Source organism: Bufo bufo, chromosome 2, assembly GCF_905171765.1.
Source record: "Bufo bufo chromosome 2, aBufBuf1.1, whole genome shotgun sequence".
NCBI lineage: Eukaryota > Metazoa > Chordata > Amphibia > Anura > Bufonidae > Bufo > Bufo bufo.
Window position 1 is genome coordinate 308829126 of NC_053390.1, and position 18252 is coordinate 308847377.

Consider the following 18252-nt stretch of genomic DNA (forward strand, 5'->3'; position numbering starts at 1 on the left):
GTGTTGACATGGAACTGAAGGTCTTATCGTCTTTTATTTAACAGCTGTCCCTCTGCACAGTTTGTTTTCCGGGAACCTTTAATGCTGCTGTCTGTATAAAAACACTGATGTCGTCACCTGCCAACTGGATCGGGAGGGTACAAGATCCTAGCAATAACAGGAACACATAGAAGTATGCTACACATATATCTGTGTATATTAAATAGCCATATTGATAGATCTACCAAACTTAAATTCCCCATATCTGATGTGTTAATGCTAGCTTCCATACACAATATAACGGGTACACTAAAGGTGGCCATAAATATTCCATGGAAGTAGGTTGATGACTGAACTATGGTTGAACGATTCATCGTCTGGTGAGAGCTATACAAATTTTAGTCCATATTGGCATTCACAGTTATACAAACTGGCCATACATGTCCCATGACATCAGGAAGGGGGTGAATGATCTTTCTGGAATTATTCTTTCAGAGATATTTTGTGCACTAGAAGATTTTACATACAGCCGACTACTTTTCAAATCATGATACCCATCAGTCACCTAAAAACATTGCTCATAGTTAAACTTAACCCAACTAACAAATGTTTTCGTTGAAATGGTCCATTTGGATCAAGTTTAAGGTCCTTTTACATGGCCGACTGACCAGGCAATTATCGGGATTAAAGCCACATATTTTGCAAGGGTGGGAGCAACAATGATAAAACCATTTGTAATCTATGTCCTATTTGCCTAGGCTGGCAAATACATACTAGGGCAGTGATGGCGACATCAAGTAATATATCAGTTGTATAACTCGTACCGTATGTCTCTGGGTGCTGAGAATGGAAAAAACTATGAGGGTAATTTACTAAAAGAGGCGTATATATGGCACAGATTCTGTCGCATGCCATGTTGCGGCAGAATCTGCAACTTCTTCCCGCTTACGCAAGGTCTAAAAAAGGGGACGTGGATGGAGAACGGGACAGGCCTGTTTTAGGCGTAGAAAATGGTCTAAATGTAAGACAGCTAGAAAGCTGTCTTACATTTAGAATCGGCACTGGATGCGCCAAAGTTATGTACAAGCTGGCGCCTCCTCATAACTTCGGCGATCCACCACCAGCGCAGGGACTTATTAAGAATGGAGTCTAAACCGCTGGTCTTAATAAATGTGCTCCTGTATGTGGACATTATGCGGCCCATGAAAAATGTATACCTGGGCACCTAAATGACATTTCCACAACAATCACAATATTTCATATTGTGCCAAGCATTTTGTGACATGGTGGAAGAAGATTTTTGTTCATGGTGTTCTGTGCATGGTGGAAGAACAATTTTCAGGTTTTTGCAGTGGAAAATTTGGAAAATCTATGAAAAGAGGCAAACAAACACAGATTACTCGATAGAGAAGTGTATTAGATCAATTATCTGAACACAAGGGGACCTGAAATCTGAAACTTCGCAGGGAAATTATGTTAAATTTTTCATTATTCTGGACAACATACCCAAAAATCACAGACAAACAATATCATGCATGGATAAATTGGAAAACCATAGTGAATGATAAAAATACTAATTAATACATGTTTACTGGACACTATATGGATACGAACTCACAATCGGTATTTGTTCTGAACTGTAAATGATCATAACGACAATCGTATTGTCCAGTTCAAGTACCCCCAGGGTAGCAAAGATTTTTTTTCATGAATGCTGCAAACAAGTTTCCTATTTTCACAGACTGTCCACAAATTTCTGTACTTTGGACAACCCTGCGTGAACTACGAGGCTGGATTTCCATGTTCAGGTTTTCTGATGTAGTTTTTGGAGACAAAAGCATGAGTGGATTAAATATAAAGAGATAAGGTAGTGTCTGTCCTTTATCCTTTTATCCGTAAAGATGATCTGCCAGATTACTGAGAACAAAACTGACACTCTTGATAACTGTCAGATCATCAGCGGAGATAAGGTCTGCGTTTACATGCAGCAATCGCCTCTACTGTATGGGGACAAGTCAGGGGTGCACCTAGCCTTTCTGCTGCCTGAGGCGAAAACTTAAACTGCGCCCAACCCCCCAATGACAATTTCTTAACCTAACCCCTTTCCTCCAGCCCTGTTAGAGACATACTTGGGAAACATTACATACAGCGCTACAAAACATACAGGGTAATGTAGCACCACATACTGCAGAAACAGATAATCCCCCTTCCGCTGCCCCTCTCTTGCCCCTACCTAATGCTGCCTGAGGCAATCGCCTCTCCTCACCTCATTGGTGGTGCACCCCTGGGACAAGCGGCAGATACAGCACACCCCCTCCCCTTGTTGGCCAACACAAAAAGAGTGTCTGCGACACAAAATACATTTGCTCTGTCCTGAAATTCTGCCGCATTTCCAGTAACTGTTAAAGCCGTGGCATGTGGTGCCACCACTCTCCTCACCTGCTCTGGCAGCTCAGACCCACCAGCCTCTCTCCCCCCATTTCCAGAGGGCATGGTCACCAGATTAGTTTAGTCCCTCCACTGTGGCCAGTGGCCCATTGCATAAGGGGATCATGTATTTCATTCATGTATTTCCTCCCAAAGGCTGTGTGTGGGGAGAGAGGGGTTCATCACACTGCCCTGGTAATAGTTGCTCGTAGTGGGCTGGCTCCCTCCCTTTCTCTAGTGGAGAAGCAGTTCAGACTGGTGTTGGCTGTGAGTAGCAAGGAGCAGAACTGAACAGAGATTTTGCCAGTGAACTAAGAGCAGCCAGAAAAGCAACTGTGTATGTGCCAGCCCCACCCAATATACACAGCTTTGGGAAAGATGCCTATACAACACGTGTGAAAAGAACTGCCTGCACTTGTATTTGTCAACTGCTGAAGTTGCTAATAAAACGGTTCATCTGTTACCCCTAAAACCGGCCTCACTATTGCTTCAGTATTGTGTGGTCCACCACCATTCGGGACCCCTGCAGCTCAAAACCCACCTACACCAAGGGCACCACACCTAACACCAGGCAGGAGCCCCAAAGCCAAGGAGTTCCCCAAGGGGAAGAAAGGTGCATCTCTCCCTTCACTGCCCAGCTCAGGGAGTGCCAGAGGGAGGATTGTCACCATGAGTACTACTACTCTCATCCTTGCCACCGCTTCTGTCCCCTTGAATCTCTCTCCTCTTCTGGGCTCGCTGCAAAGGTGTCTAAACAATAGGTTTCAGTCTGCTAGTGTCCTGCAAAGGCATGCTGTTCTATGTTTCTCAGCCTGTGTACTGACTTCTGGCTGTGTTCTGGATTTTGACCCTTCGCTGTCTGACCTGACCTCTCCTCTGTTTTGAGGCTGAGTGGCCCGCCCTAACCTCGGACTGTTTATCAGATCGCACAAACTCTGCCTCTCCTGACTTCAGCCTGTCCCTAACTACGGTTTTGCCTGATCACTAAGTCTTACGCATCAGTGTCTCTTCACCCCTGTGGGTCAGCCGTCACTTGAACAGAGACTACACCAAGAGGTAGCGACCTTGTGGTTCCCCTGCAGTGAAGTCCAGATACCTGTGGAGGGGTTACATGGAGAAGACTAGGGGGGAACACTTATAGTGCCCTTTTTTAGTAGCCCCAAGTCAAATCTGTTCAAGTGACACAGCAGATCCACATCTGTATTGTAACAGTAGTACATATATTAGTAAATCTAAGTACAAAAATTTGATACATAACATTTACAAAAATTCAACAAAGCCACACATGAAAAATGTCAAGGCACTACCATAATCTTTTACAAAATAACTATTGGGCACAAGCAATAATTCGTATAATAATATATTTAAAACACTACTTTACTGGACATTATGTCTGACTTCACCAAATTTACTGATACATGAACAGTCATGAGAAAAACAAAGTACACCTTTATTGAATTCGATGGTCTTACATATCAGGGCATAATTTTAAAACATCTAGTCCTTAGAAAGTCGTTAAATTAGGTAAATACAACCTCACACAACAACACATAATAGATTCCATTGTTTTATCATTGAATCAGCAGAAATGAAGCCAAAATGGAAAAGCCATGTGTGAAAAACTAAATACACCCATTAAAGGGAACCTGTCATGTGGATATTTGATTATAATCTAACTAATTATATACAATCATTAACTGCCTTAGATGTATTCACTTACTGATGTGACAGATGGTTACCTCATAATATACACACAAAGATGCCACATGACGCATTCTAATGAGCTGATTGGAGTCCAGCGTGATGTCATTGAGTCCAGCGGTTTTTAAATTCAGAGCTATAGCCACTCCCCTGCCCACCTGCTGCTGATTCATATGGAAACAAACTGTCAATCAGCAGCAGGTAGGAGAGTCAGGAGCTCATGAATATTCAGGACTCATCATTATCAGCTGGAGCTTTTCAATACAAGATGTTGGCAGATTGACTGGGTCAATTAAAGAAAGTGACCCAGCATTTTGCTAAGAGAATCAGTCACTTATTTATGTTTCCCTTAGTTAGGACACCATAAAACTGGTGACAGGTTCCCTTTAATCAATAGCTTGTAGAACTACCTCCAGCAGCAATAACTTGAAATAATAATTTTCTGCATGACTTTATCAGTCTTTTACATTGTTCACAGCTCTCTTAAAGTGGTTGTCTCATCTCGCCGTTAGGGAAACAGCATAGCTTGTTGTGCTATGCTGTTTCAGTAGCTGTCATGCACGGCAATGAGGTCTTACTGAAACAGCAGAGTGCCGGATATGCTGTTTGCAGGGCTGGGACAAGGCCATTTGGTGCCCAGGGCGAAGATGGCAAACTGCGCCCCCCCCCCCCGTTTTTAAGAAAGAATCAATGTTGTTTCAAAACAAGAATATACTTAAAGCAATAGAACAAAGGACTGTGGGACTTTGAAAGTCACAGACACTATAAAGTTCCCCCCCATCATCATGTGCCAGTATAAAGTCCCCCCCATCATCATGTGCCAGTTTTGTAATAAGCCCCCCCAATGTGCCAGTAACACTATTGTAAAAAAAAACAAAAAAAAAACACTTATACTTACCTAAGTGTCAGCGATGCGATGCAGCCTCTTCCTGTGTCCCACGCTGTAATGTAAGGCTCAGGCGGCACGATGACGTCATTGCGCCGGCCTCTGATAGGCTGCCGGCCTAGTGCCTGCAGCCAGGGGCATACATAAAAATCACTGGGCCCCATAGCAGGAATCTAAATTGGGCCCCCATTCCCCTTTTATAGCCCCTCCCTTTGTTCCATGAACTATTCTTGCTGCTGCGTTTTATAATTTATGCCATCAGGGCCGGAATGGGATTACAAAACAGCCCTGGCACACAAAAGAGGTATAATAGATGCAGATGTATATTATATACAGCAGTGTACAGTTATGTGAGGTACGCGGTATAATAGATGCAGTGTGTACAGGTATATAGTATATTCCCTAGTGTTCTGATATGTGAGGTACAGGGTATAATAGATGCAGTGTGTACAGGTATATAGTATATACAGCAGTGTACTGATATGTGAGGTACGGGGTATAATATATGCAGTGTATACAGTATATACAGTAGTGTAATATGTGAGGTACGAGGTATAATAGATGCAGTGTGTACAGGTATATAGTAAATACAGCAGTGTATTGACACCTCGTACATCACATATCAGTACACTGCTGTATATACTATATATCTGTACACACTGCATCTATTATACCTCGTACCTCACATATATAGTATATACAGAAGTGTACTGATATCTGTACACACAGCATCTATTATACCTCATACCTCACATATCAGTGCACTGCGGTATATACTATATATCTGTACATATTGCATGTATAATACTGTGTAATATATGCAGTGTGTGTGCATGTATGTGTGTGTATATATATATATATATATATATATATATATACAGAGCAGTGTATTGATGTGACACATAGAAGGTATAATACTGTAGATGCAGTGTTTATAGAAATATGTGGTCAGTTATGCATTATAGTCACTGTGAGGTACATGAGGTAGTGGTAACTGTCTGAAGTAGTATACATGAGTGAGCAATGAGTAAAAACAGGGCATGGAGGGGGGGGGGGTAAATGATGAAAAGTGGAGGACCTCCTCTTACCTCTCCATTCCAGTCTGTATGGATCAATACAGAGCTGCTTGTGAACTTTTAATACTTGCTGTTAGGGGTTGAAGGACCTGTGATGATGTCATCACAGGTCCTGGCAGATGTACCTTTGAAACCTAGGAACTACACCATTTTTGGTGCAGTTCCTTTGCTAGATTCTGCAGGACCTGTGATGTTAAAGATGATGTCATCACAGGTCCTGGCAGATGCACTGTTCTAACCTGGGAACTACACTTTACACTGTGCAGTTCCCTTACAGGACCTGTGATGACATCATCAAAGGTCCTTTAGCTTTAGAAAGGTAAACAGGAGTAATTAGGGGGCGGGGCCTCTCCTCCACTTCGGTGCCTGCCTGCAGCCTATCAGAGGAAAGGGAAGGGACACGCCTCTCCCTCCCCTGCACCTCCGCTGGCACAGACAGTTTACAATGGAGATGAGCGCAATGGAAGCGCTCATCTCCCTGTGCCCGGCGGCGGCTGCTCACTTGGGGGGGGGGGGGGGTCATTTTAGTTGGGGGGGCACATGGGGGGGCACAGCATGATGTAGGGGGGGCCGTGGCTGGCACTTCACCTGCGCCCCCCTCCTGTCCGCAAATGGTAGCGCCCAGGGCACTCGCTCCTTCGGCCCCTGCCTTGTACCGGCCCTGGCTGTTTGTGCTGATATGCTGTGTTTTTTGCCAAACGTGGCTCTGTGCATTAGGGTGCATTCACACAAACTTATGTATTTTGCGCAAAAAATACGGATGACGTCTGTGTGACTGTCGCATCTGTTTTTTTGCAGATCCATTGTAGAAAATACCTATTCTTGTCTGCAAAACAGACAATAGGACACGGTCTGCTTTCTGCACTTTTTGCGTCACTCACTGAAATGAATGAGTCTGCATCTGATTTGCAAAAAATGCAGATTGGATGCGGAGATACAATATGGTCGTATGTATTATGACCAAACATCTCCACTTTGTTCTCATCTGTCCAAAGAACAAACTTCTAGAAGTCGTATGGTTTGTTGAGAGTTAACTTTGCAAACTTTTAAGCCGTGCTGTCATGTTTTTAGAAAGAAGAGGCTTTCTCCTGGCAATGAACATTTAACATTCCAAGTGAGGCATGTAGAGTCTTAGATGTGGATCTTGGGTTATTTGCAATGTCTCTGAGCATTGCATGGTCTGACATTAGGGTGAATTTGCTAGGACATACACTCCTGGGTAGATTGTCAACTGGTTCGAATTGAATGTTTTCCACATGTGAATAATCTTTTTCACTGTAGAATGATGGACTTCAAATTGTTTGGAAATGGCCTTCCTATATTGATGGCGAGCAAAAATTGCTTCTCTAAGTCATTGCTTATGTCTTTCCTCCTTGACGTTGTGTTTACACACATCTTAATGCTCCAGACCAGCAAACTGCCAAAACTTCTCGTTTTATAGAGCTGTTCACACTTGCTGATGTTCAATTAATCAAAGGCATTTGAGGTTGTATCTATATCCTGATACATATTTCTTTTTTATCATGACTGTAGATACATATTGTTGGTAGGAACACTTGTTGACAGTTGTATCTACCAAATATATACCGTATATACAGTATATAGATGTTCTATTAAGCACTTTTCACACATTTCTTGTGCTACACAGAATATTAACATTTTATCTGCTGAAAGTGAAATAAAATCCACAAGGCAGGAAAAGCAGTGAGAAATATACCAGGTTAGCCAATCCTAATTATGAAATTTGTTACAAAGACAAGGCTGCGATACACTGTGGCTTTTTGCATGCTGGAAATTAGGCAAACTTCACATATTTAATGGTAGTTTGCACAAAAAGAACATAGCATCATACTGTGCATGTTACTGACATTAATCCACAGCACTGTGTACCTTCCATAACCACAAAGTTTTATGGGCATTTCCCATTATTTTAGGGAACTAGCCAGAGCGCGTGAAGTAAAGGTATGTGTTTTGGGTAATGGCACCTTGTGAAGGAAACCTCTCTTAGAAGAAAAATTCAGAAAATTCTGATTCTGAACATTTACAATTTAGGTGCGGACAAATACTGGAGTTATCCATCCATTAAAAACTGTAGAACATTAAGGCTACATTCACGCGCTTTGAAACCCATTGAAATCTATAGGGCTAGTCACATAGCAGTTTTTTTTAATGGCCAGTGAATAGCAGCCATCAAAAAAATAGGACATGTTCTCGCAGCCGATTAAACATTAGACTTGGTCTTTCAGGGGTTAAACAAAAAAAAAAATACTCACCTCATCCACTTGCACATGCAGGGACACTTGCTCGTCACTAGATGCAGCAGAACCTGACAATCTCAGCGTGATGACATCATCACGCTGGATTGCAGGTCCTTTCCTGATGCATCCAGTGAACAGCAAGTGTCCCTGGGAGTGCAAAGGATCAGGTTTTTTTTTTTTTACCCCTGAAAGTGTACCAGTGGATGAAGTGAGTATTATAATTATTATATATATTTTTTTACACAAGCTGAATTGGGAGTCAAAGTGGGGAAATACTGTGAGCCACTAAAGGTGGCATTCATAATACTGGGGGCCACTAAGGGGAAGGGGTCATACTACTGTGGGCACTAAGGGGGGCATTCATAATGCTGAGGACCACAAAAGAGGGCATTAATACTAGGGAGCATTAATGGGAGGATTAATATTAATGGGCGGGCACTAATGGGGTATTAATCATACTGTGGCAAAATAGGGGAGATGGGGGGTGGACATTATGTATACAGAGGGCACTGAAAGAGGTTAGGATAAAAAAAAAAAGCCAATTGAATTAATCTGTTTGTAATGGCCCTTTTTGACTGCTGTTAAAAATGGATGCAAAATGGACATTAAAAATGGCCAGATGGCCATAAAATGGCTGCAAACATGGTTGAAAAATGTGCAAAAAAAAACTGACAGTGAAGGACATTAAATACTTAATAAATTAGGTGCATCTCACGCCAGTGCAGGGAGATCAAGACTGGCGTATGGATGCGCCAGTCTTGATAAAGGTCCCTCAGTGCATCTTTTCTTCATGGCTATATGAATGTAGCCTGAATTATACAAAGTACAGTAGCACTTTGGAATTGGAATTGTGGCCAACCTATTAAAAAGGTCATTATTATCCCCAGGATATGGTATCAGTATCTTCTCAGTGGGGATCCAACTCCTGGCACCCCTGCTGATCAGTTGTTTGAAGAGGTTGTGGCCACTCAGGCACTGCGGGCTCTTTAAGCAGCTGATCAGCAGGGGTGCCAGGAGTCGGATCCCTACTGATCAGATGTTGATAGCCTTCCTGAGACCATGTCAATTGGTCTCATTGCCTTTGAGTGGCTCAGTTACATTAATGTGAATGAGATTGAGCTGCTATACAATATATGTACAAGTAAGTTTGCTATACAATGTACAGGGTTGTGCTTGGTTTAGTATGAAAAGCCTGTAGGATAGGTCATCAATATTTAATTCCCTGAAAACCCCTTTATGTTCAAGGGATTTAATTCAGAACTGGAGCAAACATTTAAGGCTACTTTCAGACTAGCAGCATGATGGATCCGACAGGCCGTTCACCCTGTCGGACCCATCCTGCTGCTATTTCGCCGTGCCGCCGGACTGCCGCTCCGTCCCCATTGACTATAATGGGGATGGGGCGGAGCTCCGGCGCAGCACGGCAGTGAACGGCGAGAGGCCGCCGGACTAAAAGTACTGCATGGCCGACTTTTTAGTCGGCGGCCTCTCACCGCTCACTGCCGTGCTGCGCCAGAGCTCCGCCCCCGTCCCCATTATAGTCAATGGGGACGGAGCGGCAGTCCGGCGGCACGGCGAAGTAGCGGCAGAACGGATCCGACAGGGTGAACAGCCTGTCGGATCCGTCCTGCCGCTAGTGTGAAAGTAGCCTAAGACTGTCAAAAGATACTATAAAAAATCTATGATTTAGAACCAATGGGCAAGAGAAGGATGCCCTGCTTAAACGGAACCTGTCACCTGGATTTTGGGTATAGAGCTGAGGACAAGGGCTGTTAGATCGCCGCTAGCACATCTGCAATATCCAGTCCCCATAGCTCTCTGTGCTTTTATTGTGTCACAAAAAGATGTTATAGATATGTAAATGAACCTTAGATGAGTCCTGTCTCCTCCATGCTTCAGAGATAAGTCCGGCGTTCTCTGACTCTGAGCCCAGCCATACCCACTGTGAAGGAGCCCAGCACCGCCCCGCATCCTCCGAATCTCCTCCTTGCTTCCTGACATTACAAAACTAGAGCGCCATAATCTCGCTATGCTCGAGCTAGCGCATGCGCAGTTCGTTCCCTGAGGCTGATGCCAGCAAAGGGAAGAAACCCTATGCCGACACTGCGTATGCGCTACCTCACGCATAGCAAGCTTACGGCGCTCTAGCTTTGTGACGTCGGGGAGCAAGGACGAGATTCGGAGTATGCGGGGCGGTGCTGGGCTCCTTCACAGTGGACGTGGCTGGGCTCCGGAAATGTTAGTAGCCTCATTTACATATATATAAAATCGTTTTTTTGACACCATAAAAGCACAGAGAGCTATGGGGACTGGATATTGCAGATGTAATAGCGGCGATCTACCAGCCCATGTCCTCAGCTCTATACCCTAAATCCAGGTGACAGGTTTCCTTTAAAATTAGGGACCACAGAAAGAGCACTGTATGCCGTGTGTAAGAGCAGTACACAAGATATTTTACAAACTATTTAAAAATGCTAGGGTTTTGGTATAAGCACCACTTGGTTTATCTGAACGCAAAATTTTTGTAGTTTGCTTACTTTGCTCTTGCTTCTAACATGACATGGTCAGCTATCAGTAATCCTAGTGTATTGCCACGCTAGAGTCATTATCATTGACACATTTCATTTAACTGCTTATATTCTCCTAGCATAAGGCTTGTCTCATAATGCATTACAAACAAATAAAAATTCAAGGTATTGACTTCTTGCTGGTTTGTGTCCTTCAGATTACTTGAGAGCAGGCTCAGACTGGCCCACGGGGGAGGCGGAGGATTCCTCGGTGGGCCCCCAGTCTCCTACGCCCGGGGATAAGACAGAGGAGTAATTATTTCTCTTGTTTCTCAGGAGAGATAATTATTGCAGCCATTAGGTGGCAGTATCGCACAGTGATGCAGCCTCCTACTGGTGTAAATTGTACAGGATGCCCCTCAGTATCTTCTAAGCTTCCCGGGCTGCTGGCAGTGAAGAAGGAGAGAACATGTCTGGCCATCCTCCTGCCCTCCCTGCTGTCAGAAAACTGTGGTTGCTGGAGAGATTGACTCCTGTGCGGTGCTGGGCTGTCACGAATAATGGGGAGGGGAGGGACACCAGAAAGACAACAGAAGGGAGAAGACAAAGAACTAGGCCTCAAGGCTAAGGGGAAGGGAAAGGTCACTTCCTAGGAAACCCCTAGACCTGGCCCTGACTCCTGTCAGTATGTATAGACCCTGAAGCTGGGAAAATACATACGCCGGAACCTAAACCCTAGGAGCCCTGAGATGCCCTAGAGGTAGTGAAAGCGAATGAGACTACTAGATCCTTCCCAGGTGAATGAACCAGCGTCTCCCTGAGGCCTAGTAACAAGCACAAGGGAACAACCAAATACAAAGAGCAGTACAACTCATCTTATAGAAAATGAATGAGCAGGAACACAGGTAAGGTCCACACACCAACTCTTCCAAATCCAAGCAGAGAATATCAAACGCAGGGTATGAAGTGTGAAACCAAGCTAAATAGGGAAGCAGTAATGACGGCCAGCTGCACCTGATAAGAGGTGTGGTCATTACCAAATAACAACACTGAGAATCAAGAGACTGTCAGTTAACCTCACATGCAGTCAGTCTCTCTGATCTTCTAACCTCTGTCACAGAAGGTACTGTGAGTTGGGCTGATTTCTCAGGTGTGTGACAGTAGTGAGCTGTAGGAACTGGATGGGGGAAATAGGGGATTTGTTTATAGTAGACTCAGATTTGTGTATGTGTGCTGCTCTCTGCAGAGTTCAGAGTGGCATTGGGAGGGCTCTGTCCTAGGTCCCCCCAATGCCTCTGCTTTACGTGCACCCCCATTAATGCCACTGCTCCAGATGCCCCCCAATACCCCCACTCTAAATGCACCCCTAATATTGCTTCTTCTCCAGTTACCCCTGCTCCAGGATCCCCACTATTACCCTGCCTCAGGTGACCCTAATGTCTCTGCTTCAGTTATGACCCTCCGTTTGTGCCCTTTGCTCACATTACTCCTCTAGCACCTTTGCTTGGGCTTTGTTAAAATACAAAAAACAGAAAGTCAGTCCTGTGTCCCAACACGGACAATTACTTGCGCTGCGGCTGGTCCCGGAATAGTGTGGTAGGTCGCTCACACTGGTTTAGAGTTATCGCCCCTGAAGAAGCAGGAACGTGACGACTGATTTGTATTTTATGCCTTTTGTCTACCGACTTTTGTGAGTAGAATAAAACCTTTTATAAAAAAGATTGCAAAGGGTGCTTCACTATTCTGCCTATCTCCTTTAAACCCTGCAGAGGAGGAGGTCTGGGGAGGATCGGATCCTGTGGGTGTCGAGGAGAGGGGCTGATACCCTTTTGCAGGGGCGTACATAGAAATCACTGGGCCCCATAGCAAGAATCTCAATTGGGCCCCCTAACCCCGCCCACTACCCACCCCTGGTCCATCCCACCTCCTTTCCTGGCTCCTCCCCTGCCACCCCCCCCCATTTGACAATTAAGAAATGTATACATACATTCGTACGTATTCGTACTGACCCAGAGAATGAAGGGCACAGGTCATTTTTGCGGCAAAGGGAATGTCGTAGGAACAAAACCCTGTGGTATCTGAATCTATGGGACTACTGTGGATATTCCATAAAAGTTTTATCTGCAGTCCTATGTAACATTGCAAATAACACAGTGATAACTCTCTGAGTACAGATAATGTAGTAGAGGCCACCTGTAGTCCTATGTAACACCACAGATAACACAGTGATAGCTCTCTGAATACAGATAACACAGTGATGGCTCTCTGATTACCGAAAATGTAGTAGTGTTACCTGCAGTCCTATGTAAAACCACAGATAACACTAGTGATGATAATGTGGTAGTGTTACCTGCAGTCCTATGTAAAACCACAGATAACACTAGAGTAGATCATGTGGTAGTTTTACCTGTGTCCTTAGTGTTCCTCCCTGTGTCTCTTCCACGGAATCCATGCTGGCGGCGCTGCCTCCTCTTCCATCTTCTTGCTCCGCGCAGAACGTCCTGATGCAGCTGCGTCAAGACATAGGAACATTGTGGGCATGGTGATGGTGACACAAACGCAGACACACACACATACATACCTGTCTGCTTTGGTAAAGCCGGGCATAGATGGGCTATGTCAGGTTTTAGCAGAGTGGGCACAGGACAGTGGACACAGGGCGCGATATGTATGCGAGCATAGCTGAACGAGAGCAGGGTCGGAGCCCGCATACACATCGCTCCTCCTGCCTGTGTCCACTGTGCTAAAGCCAGCCCATCCCCCACATCTTAACCCCTTTGCTACCAGCGCCATTTTGTCATCACTTCTCTTACCCCAAACCCCTTTAACTCTTTGCTGCTGATGCTGAGTGTGCACATAGTCACCAATCATATCCCCCCCCCCCTCCCAAAGGTGACTGATGTGTTGGGGGATGAGTGGCTTGGGGGAATGTGATTGGTGGCTATGTGCACACTTAGCATCAGCAGCAAGGGGTTTCCTGAGTCCTCTATGAGCCCCTCCAACCCCTAATGCCCCCCAAAATTCTCAGGACAGTGTGCTTTCCTCCTACTTCTCTACCCCCTGGGCATTTTGGGGGGCATTAGGGGTTGGGGGGCTCATAGAGGACAGTGTGCTTTCCTCCTATTACTCCACCCCCCTGGGCATTTTGGGGGGGCATTAGGGGTTGGGGGGACTCATGGGGGGAGGCTCATAGAGGACAGTGTAGGAGGAAAGCACACTGTCCTCTATGAGCCTCCCCTCCCTCCCTAGGAGTTCTCTTGCTGGCATTATCCCTTCCCATAGACAACACAACCACCAACCAATCAATCAACAGACCAGCGTCCGTGTCTGGTCAGGAGCGGGCAGTCCTTCAGTCTGGCCTTCACTCACTAGTGTCACTGCACTTGCTGTCGCCGGGAAACGGCAGGGCAGTGGCAGATGACTTTTTCAGCATGGCTTTGCAGGGGGCCGTGTTCGTCGCCTACTTGCCTTGCATGCTCACGCACTCTGTATGTATGAGCAGCGCCTTGCAGCTCCTGCTGCCTGCAATACACTGGCCAATCAGCAGCTGCCTCCTTGCGCTGATTGGCCAGTGTGAACCAAAACACGCCCACAGCCCGGCCGGATGAATTAAGAGGCAGGTCAGACAAGACTGCAGACGCTGGGGAAGGAGGGGGGGGTCTGGGGTGCGGGTGCCGCCGATCAAACGCAAGTGCCGAGGGCCCGCTGCGCCTGCACCACAAGTCTGTGTACTGTCTAAAATAAACTAAGGGGGCGGGGCCTTCTGTGTGCTCCGGGCCCCTCTGTGCTGCGGGCCCCATAGCAACGGCGTGGTCTGCCTATATTGGCGGTACGCCACTGCCCTTTTGCTATCCACTGTTGACCGGGAGACATAGTCTCTAGCAGCGCGGTTCCAAAACCCTTTGATTGGGCTTTGTTAAAGGTTATGACCTGCAAAGGGGGTTGGACTAATGACTGAAAAATTCTGCACAGTGTGTCACATTGTCCAGTATTGACACGTATGGTTTACATGGCGGCAGTGATGATATTCCGTATTTACAGGCATCACTGCTGCCATGTAAAGAGATACTGGTGGTGGAGTGGTGGAGGATTTAAAGGGGTTGTCAAGGTTTTCAAGTTATCCTCTCCACACTATAGGGCATAACTATATGATTAGTGGGGTCCGATTCTTCAACCCCCACTGATCCCAGGAACAGGTCCTGTTCCCCCTTTTTGATGGCGTGGCAGGCCACACATATGCCCTGCTGATCCGTTTATTCTCTTTGGGACCACTGGAAATAGCCAGCCCTGTACTCTGCCATCTCCAGCGACCCCATAGAGAATGGATGGAGAGGCAGGGCATATGCTCGACCTGCCACTCAATCAAGAAGGGGGATCAGTGGGGGCTCCAGCGTTCAGACCCCCACTGATCACTTAGTTATCCCCGATCCTGTGCATAGAGGATAACTAGAAAAGTGGACACAGGTCCTTTAACAGGCGACCATTTCTATTTTAGTTTGACACATATTTTGGGCCAGATTTAAATTTTTTATTTTATAAAAAAAATTTATACCCAAAGAAAACCTTTAAGGATAGGGAATGTGAAAAGGTCCAACAGCTATGACACGACAGGTGATAAGTGTCTGAATGATGGGGGTCTAACTGCTGGGACCCCCATGATCAACGGAACGTGGTCTTAAGACCCTTGTGTACATAGATTTGCGGTAATGTGATTGAATGTCTCAGGACCCCTTTTTTCATGATCAGTGGGTGTTCCTGCAGTCAGACCCCAGCAATATGATATTTATCACCTATCCTGTAGATACGCAATAGGTCATTATGGTAGGACAACCCTTTTAATTATACTGTAGATTGTGTACAATAGGAGGTTAAGATTTGGTAAATTTCATGCCAGACATTTATACTTAACAAGGGGTTAAAGGGTTTGTCTCACTTCAGTAAATGGCATTTATCATGCAGTTAATACAAGGCACTTACTAATGTATTGTGAGTGTCCATATTTCCTCCTTTCCATCACATTATACACAGCACGTATCCGTGGTTATCACCACCGTGTAATCCAGCAGTGGTGGCCGTGCTTATACACGATAGGGAAAGGCTGGAAGTGCTCATAGGCCAACACTTTTACCTATAGTATGCAAGCACGGCCACCGTTTCTGGATTGCAGAGTGGTCAAAACCATGGATACGTGCTGTGTGTAATGTGATGGAAAAGAGGCAATATGGACAATCACAACACATTAGTAAGTGCCTTGTATTAACTTTCTCTACATGATAAATGCCAATTGCTGAAGTGAGACAACCCCTTTCCAGTGTGCTACACTTAATAGGGTTAGGCATAAATGTCTTGGTGTGTGCATTGCGTGTTTCCTATGTGTGATTGGTGTGTGCTATATATCTTCTATGTATCAGTGGTGTATGTGCAGTATGTGACATGCATCAGTGGCATGTGACCCATGTATAAGTGTCTTGTGTGCCACATCTGTCCAATGAGTGATTGGTGTGCGCTGCATGTGTCTTGTTTCTGACGGACTTAGGCTACATGCACACGACCGTATGTTTTTTGCGGTCCGCAAATTGCAGATCCGCAAAAAAAACGAATGACGTTCAGTATGGCATCCGTTTTTTTTGCGGATCCGTTTTTTTTGCGGATCCATTGTAATAATGCCTATCCTTGTCCGCAAACTAGAAAAAAATAGGACATGCCCAATTTTTTTTGCGGAGCAACGAAACGGACATACGGATGCTGAGAGCACACGGTGTGCTGTCTGCGTTTTTTGCGGACCCATTGAAATGAATGGGTCCGCATCCTATCCGCAAAAAAAATGGTTCGGACACGGAAACAAAATACGGTCGTGTGCATGAGGCCTTGAGTGCAGGATATCCATATATGTGTAAATTCTGCCACATGTATGTTTGTGCATTTTTCTGTGAATGTCTACATCATACTTCATCTTTAATATTTCTGTTATCACTGTAAGTGCTCATGAACACGACTGTTGGATGTTTTGTGGTCTGCAAATTGCGGATCCCCAAAACATGGATACGGGGTGTGTGCATTCCACATTATGTGGAACAGAACAGCCGGCCTCTAATAGAATGCACACGGAGTCTTTTTTTTTTTTTTGCAGCCCCATTGAAGTGAAGTGAACGGTGCAGACATGGGAAAAAAAATAAGTTAGTGTGCAGGAGCCCTAAGGTGGGCCCTAAGTACCCCAGTCCGACACTGCTTGAGAGATTAGTGAACGAATAGCCAGTTCTGAAAGGAAAATATGTGCTTTAACCCCTGCTGATTAGGCTAACCAAAGCAGTGAGCTCAGCAGAATCTTAACTTCATGCTACGATTGACAGATATATCATAGGGGTATGTCCAGTATCTGCCAACTGAATAACACAGCAGTGAGAAATAGGAGTTTGGTATCTTCCTGGGCTTCCATGAACACTCCAAAAATATATCTTTAAATAGATTTGTGGCTACCTGAGGTAGGGTAATTGGATGCCCCCTTCCTTCTCATCTATATATAAAATGCATTGAGGTGGCCACTTTTGAAGTTATTTGATCTATGGCCTGTGCCAGTGTTTACCAGGTTACACATATTTCTCTATCAGATCGATATCAATTTAAGGTGTACCTGTCCTTAAAAAAAAAAAACTTTTGATATGTCATAGCGACATATCAAAGGTTTTGATTGGTGGGGGTCTGAGTGCTGAGACCCCCCACTGATCGCTAGAACGAGGAGAGAGAAGAGCTCACATACTGTAGAAAGCCCTCTCTCATCACTGCAGGAAATCTAATCAAGATAGTCTTTCTATTGCATCCATTTCCTGCAGCGAGGAGAGAAAACGTGCTATGTGAGCATTTCTCTGTCCTCTTTCTAGTGATCAGTGGGGGGTCTCAGCACTCAGACCCCCACCAATCAAAACCTTTGATATGCTACAATGATGGTTGAACCCACAAATTTGGTGGGACCAGCCAACTTCTTATGCGTGGGTGAGGAGGACTTCTTCTTAATTCCAACATGCTCAGCTCATGAGACATAAGCTGCCACCAGAGTTGTCTGGCAGCGTCTCACTCCCCTTTCAACATCGAAAACACGTGCATGCTCGCCCATATGTTTGGGGAGTTTGAAGGAAAGGTCAGATTTTTCCTTTTTGACCCTGTTGTTTTCTCTAATATTGGAGGTCTAACCATATCCTATAATTTCTCTGGCGATGATTATTCCTGTCTATGACTTACCTTATGTTGCAAGCTCCTTTGGTTGCAAGGAGTAATGTGTATGCAATATAAAAGGGTAATAATTAAAGGGGAAAATGGAATAACTTGCTTGACTACAGTTAACATGTTAGAAACGTGTAGACTTTTAGTTGCTTTAGGAGATGAAAAGCTATGGTTTGGCAGGAGGACTCGCCTACTGATTT